Source organism: Siniperca chuatsi, linkage group LG23, assembly GCF_020085105.1.
Source record: "Siniperca chuatsi isolate FFG_IHB_CAS linkage group LG23, ASM2008510v1, whole genome shotgun sequence".
Taxonomy (NCBI): domain Eukaryota; kingdom Metazoa; phylum Chordata; class Actinopteri; order Centrarchiformes; family Sinipercidae; genus Siniperca; species Siniperca chuatsi.
In genome coordinates this window covers 2,298,270-2,304,829 of record NC_058064.1, presented here as the reverse complement: position 1 = coordinate 2,304,829, position 6,560 = coordinate 2,298,270, and positions in this window count along the sequence as shown.

The following is a 6,560-nucleotide window of genomic DNA, read 5'->3' as shown; positions in this document are numbered from 1 at the left end:
TAAACACCAAACAAATATCTGAATACAAAATTAAAATTTTAGTGGCTAATCAATGTAAGTGATGGGGGATAAAAATGCAATAATAGGTTCTAAAGTTCAGGTGAATGTAATCATTGGAAAAAGAGTTCAAACCTTCTGTGAAAACATTTGTAACAGAAGATAATAAAGCTGAGTAACAATAAGTAATACAGAAGCAAATAAGGACCAATAAAATAAATTAAAATAAATACAGGTATAGAAAACGAAATTCACATTAAACAAATGATGGACGTACAGGTGTCGTGTACAAAATCCAACTTTCCCATATTTTCTGAAACTTGTCCTGTTGGAGTGGAAACATGTTTTCTTTCCATCCCAAAGAGATCAGAAATAATGTCAGTCCAACCATTAATTGTAGGTGTTTTCTGGTTTTAGCCACTTTCTACTAACAGAACAGGTATCTGACACAAGAGGACGTCCAAATACAGAGTCTCCCGTTTAAAGGGAAAGTCCACCTGGGGGTCCTTTTTGTAAAACTTTATGAACCTCCTGCCAGAAAAAAGACCAGAATACGTGATAGCGATTTGCCTCGGAGGACCCACTCCGAGTCTGATGAACAAAACTCTCCATAAAGCCGAACATGAAGTTCTCCAGTGTAGCTCACATTAATCCTCCTCCCTTTCCCACACAATGAGTTACAAAGACTGTTGGGAGGAAACAGGTAAACTCGATCTTAAATCTTACTTTCCACCAATGCATTTGGCCTCATAGTGTATAAAGTAGCACATGTTTTCACCTGAAGTCCAAACCTTTCTCACTATTTGCACCAAAAAGACAGAACTCCCTTCCTCTTTGTATTCGCTTATCTCTCAGTCTTTTAACTACTTTGGGAAACAACTATAAAGGCTTTAACAAGACGCTACAGGCAAAAACAATGAGATTTTGGGGCCATTTTGCTTCCATAATCCATCTTCTTTCAGACTAGTGGAAAGAAAAATGCACATTTAGGTGTTTGTTTGTTTTAACGCACTTTGTCTATTCGCGTCTGTAGATTCTCCTAAATTCACCAAAAGTTAGCATTAGCTTCATTTACATATTTAAACACAACATTTCAGAAAACTTGAGATACAAAAAATAACTGTCTCAGTGTAAGTAATCAGCTGGGGAAGTTTCATGGTGATATCTGTTAGTTAAAAATGTTACCGTGTTCACCTGTCGTGTCAAAAGGTGTGACATTTTACACATTTTACACATCTTTAAAGGCCGTTTTCTCAAAATGAGTTTTTTGCTCTGAGGCAGAAATCTCCACTGCAGTAGCTCTTACATTCACCAAACTTTCCAGTTTTATTCCTGTCTATATCCTGAAGGTTGTTCCTGAAGGGTTTGCTCATTTATCATTCACAGCCTGATTTACATAACACTTTATTCCTAAAAACATGGCGAAAATGGATTTCTTTATGGCTGTTGACAGTATTTTCTGATTTATGGAGTCACAAAAAGAGATTCCCTCTGTAAAAACCTTTGAGTCTAATATGTCAACGAAATGAAACAAGTTTCATGGTGATATCTGTTAGTTAACATTTTTACCCTACTCACCTGCAGTGTCTGGCCTCTTAATTTGCGCAGATAGAGGGCGAGCCTGCAGGTGTCTGCATCTTTGATGTTCTTTGATGTTAAAGCACTTTGGATCAACTGTTTAAAGTGCTGCTGAGATAAATCCGACTTGATTTTATCATCTCCTCCACCATCACCTGCAGCAGGTGTCTCTATTCAAAAAACCTCGGCGAGAGCGACTTCCTGTTTACTGGGTGAATTAAAGTGAGAGAGACATAAAGCGAGTCAAGTACAACTGCACAGAGCTCTACATCTGTGTGTGTGTGTGTGTGTGTGTGTGTGTATTTAGAGCTATATTGAGCACATTATCCTCTGCTTAATAATGAATCTCCCACACACACACACACACACACACACACACAGACGAATCACAGCAAGCATATGTCAGTGGCTGCATTATGTGTCAACAGGGAGAGAGCAGCCTGGGGGTTTGTAAACATCCCACTCAACTGATCTGTGACTCATCTCACACACACACACACACACACACACATGCACACACACACACACGCACACACACACACACACATACTGAATGCATTCAACCTGCATGAATAAAACAACAACAGCATCCTGAATATCCTGAATCTCTCTCCTGCATGTATGAAATTACTGTGTGTATTAATATCCGTGTGTGTGTGTGTGTGTGTGTGTGTGTGTGTGTGTGTGTGTGTGTGTGCGTAATGCATTGACAGCGTTTGACAGTAATCTATGAAATGAGGCGCCAGCTGCATCATACACACACACACACACACTCGCAGTCTTCTTCAGATGTCTCTCAGGAAAATGATTAGGATTATGAATATGATGCCGATGATGATGATGATGATGATGATGAAAAAATATGATGAAGGTGTGATGAATAAAGATCTATTCCACCCTATTCTAAGCTGACAGTGTCGGTGATGATTCCCATGATGGGTAGGAGGATGAAACAGCCCAAACATACAATCTGTAATAAATGGCCAAAAGTAAATGGACACCCCTGTCCACTTTAGTGTACTTTGTGACTCCTAGGCTGGGAACCACTGGACAAAACTAGCTAACTGTATATAAAGCAGTTAAAACTAGCTAACTGTATATAAAGCAGTTAAAACTAGCAAACTGTATATAAAGCAGTTAAAACTAGCTAACTGTATATAAAGCAGTTAAAACTAGCTAACTGTATATAAAGCAGTTAAAACTAGCTAACTGTATATAAAGCAGTTAAAACTAGCTAACTGTATATAAAGCAGTTAAAACTAGCTAACAGAATATAAAGCAGTTAAAACTAGCTAACTGTATATAAAGCAGTTAAAACTAGCTAACTGTTTATAAAGCAGTTAAAACTAGCAAACTGTATATAAAGCAGTTAAAACTAGCTAACTGTATATAAAGCAGTTAAAACTAGCTAACAGAATATAAAGCAGTTAAAACTAGCTAACTGTATATAAAGCAGTTAAAACTAGCTAACTGTTTATAAAGCAGTTAAAACTAGCTAACTGTTTATAAAGCAGTTAAAACTAGCAAACTGTATATAAAGCAGTTAAAACTAGCTAACTGTATATAAAGCAGTTAAAACTAGCTAACAGAATATAAAGCAGTTAAAACTAGCTAACTGTATATAAAGCAGTTAAAACTAGCTAACTGTTTATAAAGCAGTTAAAACTAGCTAACTGTATATAAAGCAGTTAAAACTAGCTAACCGTATATAAAGCAGTTAAAACTAGCTAACTGTATATAAAGTAGTTAAAACTAGCTCCACCTCGAGCAGCTACGACAGTAAAATGCTGCTCGAACATTGATGTATCAGTATTAACAATCTAATCTAACTAATAATTTAATATATAATAATAATAATTAGTCACATTTTACTGCAGAACGAGTACTTCAAGTACATAATGTAGAAGTACATTTTGGTGATAACACTTTTGTACTTTTGCTTAAGTAGGATTTTAAATGCAGGACTTTTACTTGTTATGGAGTATTTCTACATACTTTTCAGTAGCATTCAGATTCTTTACTTAAGTAAAAGTACTAATCCCACACTGTAAAAATACTGTTGCAATTAAAAGTCCTAGTGAGTAAAAGTCTGTGAGTCTAATCAGGAAAATGTACTTAAAGTAGTAAAAGTACTCGGTGCAGTAAAATGTCCCCTGTGACTGTTATACTATTATATATTACATTATAGACAGATAACTTTATTAATTCCCAGAGAGGATAGTTCAGTTGCACAGACACAAAAACCAGAAGTTACCAGCCACAACAGTATAACACTTGCACACAAACCAACACATATTCCAGGAGAATATTAGTGTAGCTCAGGAGCCCGACTAGCCACTAAATTTAAAAAAAAAAAAATATATATATATATATATATATATATATATATATTATTACAATCAATCAATCAGTAAATAAAAGCTGCTGAAAAGCTTTGTTTAGCTTTGCTCCGAGTCTCCAAAAGGAGCGCTGCCTCTGCACGATCTGCCGTTTCATTCAAAGCCATTGAGGAATGGAATAAACCCCCAGATGCTTTAAAAGCAAGAGACAAATGGTTTCCCCGGTTTGGTGCGGAAGACTGGTCTGCACAGAGATCTGACCTCAACCCCATCCAACGCCTAAGGGGTGGACTGGAACGCCGACTGCGAGCCAGACCTGATCACCCAGCGTGATCTGGTGGAAAGCCTGACACCAGCAGATCACATACCAGACAGGTGACCACACACTTTTGGCCACGTAATGTATGTCTGATACATTATAAAGAGTTCGGTCTCGACCTGCTCTATGGGAAAAGCGCAACGAGATAACTTCTGTTATGAATTGGCGCTACTTCTTCTTCTTCTTCTTCTTCTTCTTTTCCTTTCGGCTGTTCCCTTTCAGGGGTCGCCACAGCGAATCATGTGAATTAAAGTGAGTCACTATATAAATAAAACTGAATTGAACTGATATATAAACTGTTATAGGTAAAGGTCATACCTGAGCTGGACTGATGTTAACATGGACACAAAACGCCTGAGAGAATAAGAGCAGCTGTGCTAACAGGAAGCTGCAGTCACTCTTCACAAAGAGTCCAAGTGGACAAGCAGGTCCTAACAGGTTAAAAGCTTTTACCGAAGTTTTTACCTAACCTACCTACGTTTTTTTTATAACTAAACAATGAATATTGACTTATTATTGGTTATTATTACTTATTATTATTATTGTTTTTTAGCCACACTAGCGTCTGTTGGTCGATCTACCGCTTTGGTCCAGACTGAAATATCTCGACAACTGTTGGATTGATTGCCGTGAAATTTTGTACAGATATTTATGGTTCCCTACTGACTTTGGTGATCCTCTGACTTTTCATCTAGCGCCACCATCAGGTCAAATTTTTAATTTGTCCAATACTTTAGTTTATGACCAAATACCTGACAAAACTAATGAATTCTTTACTGCTAATTAGCAAATGTTAGCGTGCTACATGCTATAGGATAACATCCTAACATTATACCTGCTAAACATCAGCATGTTTGAATTGCCGTTTTAAGCATGTTAGCCAGCTCTAACTAGCATTTAGCTGCTAGCATGGATGTAGACTTGTTTCTCACTGATGAAAGTTTGTCAGTATGCAGCAAGGTGCTCTACCAATAAAGTTATAACCTTTAAAACTCTTGGTTTTCCTTTAAAATGTTCTCTTAAAAGTTCATTTAAACACTCCAAGGACAGTGTCACTTCTGCATCAGCTTGTTCCAACACTTTATTGAAGAGGCTACATGATTCTTACACTGATTCAAATCTTATAACCAAAAGTGCACAGAAAAAAATGGAAATTTAAACATCTACAGTTCCACGATAACTGGGCAAACTCCATCTGCTGATGAAGGTCATGTGATATGATCTAAAGGTCCCGAACAGACATTAATTGGACTTTGTGGTGAGATTTGTCAACTTCTGTTTCCAAGGTCATGAATAAACGTTTAAGCAAATTGTGTATTTAGATGTCTTGTGTCATCATTTTAACACATTTCTCCCAAATTTGGTGTGAAATATTTGGTATCTTTGGAAACGCTGGGACCTTAAATATAATTTAAAATTAAATTTCAACAGTGTTCGCCCACATGTCATGAATGTGAAAGGATTAATCCACCAGTGGTTACATCAGAGTATAAAAGGTTAAATGACAATAACTTAATAGAATTTAAATTTAATTATTAATAACAATGATTAACTGCTATGTATTTGGTCTAAATGTTTGCAGGGATTCATCACACGTCTCTCTCTCCCGACTGTATCTGTCTGTCTCTCTCCATATTGAGGTCAGTCTCTGCTTTTTGTCTTGACGCCTGCAGAGACACATTCTTCCACTTCACTGCTCCTTCTCCTCCACCCCCTCCTCCACCCCTCTCTCCACAGCTCCACCGAGGATGAAACATGGCTGCTCGTCATGTTGACGGCTGTCAGTTAAACGCCGTTGTTGTCAGACTATTAAATCTGGTGTTTAAGAACCGGTGGTTTGGATCCAGATTGTTTTTCTATTAATTTACATTCGTCAAAACCATCAGGTCCAGTCCACTGTCAACAGAATCCAGTTTGTCCAGTAAACTTTACATCTTAGAGGAGGAACAGAAAAATTAAAAATCTGTATACTGACATGTCAAAATCTCTTTTATTCTAATTGTCATATCATCATGATTATGATGATAATGATTCATAATCGTATTTAATTTGTGCCTTGCTCCTGTTTTACTTTTCTTTTCTCATATCTTCTGCCTGATTTCTTTACCTTAATTGACAGTTTGCTAAGCCCCACCCCCCCCTTAGTTACTGTTGCTAGGCCTGTCAATCTTTCTGTGCAGTTTGCAATGATAACTGGCAGATTTACCACTAAACATTCAGAGTAATTTTTGAAACAATGGGTCCTTTCATTCAGACAGAAGTAAACAAAAGCTGCTTATTTTTTCCAGCCAGCAACCGTCAATTTTACCATTTGAAATGACAGCTGT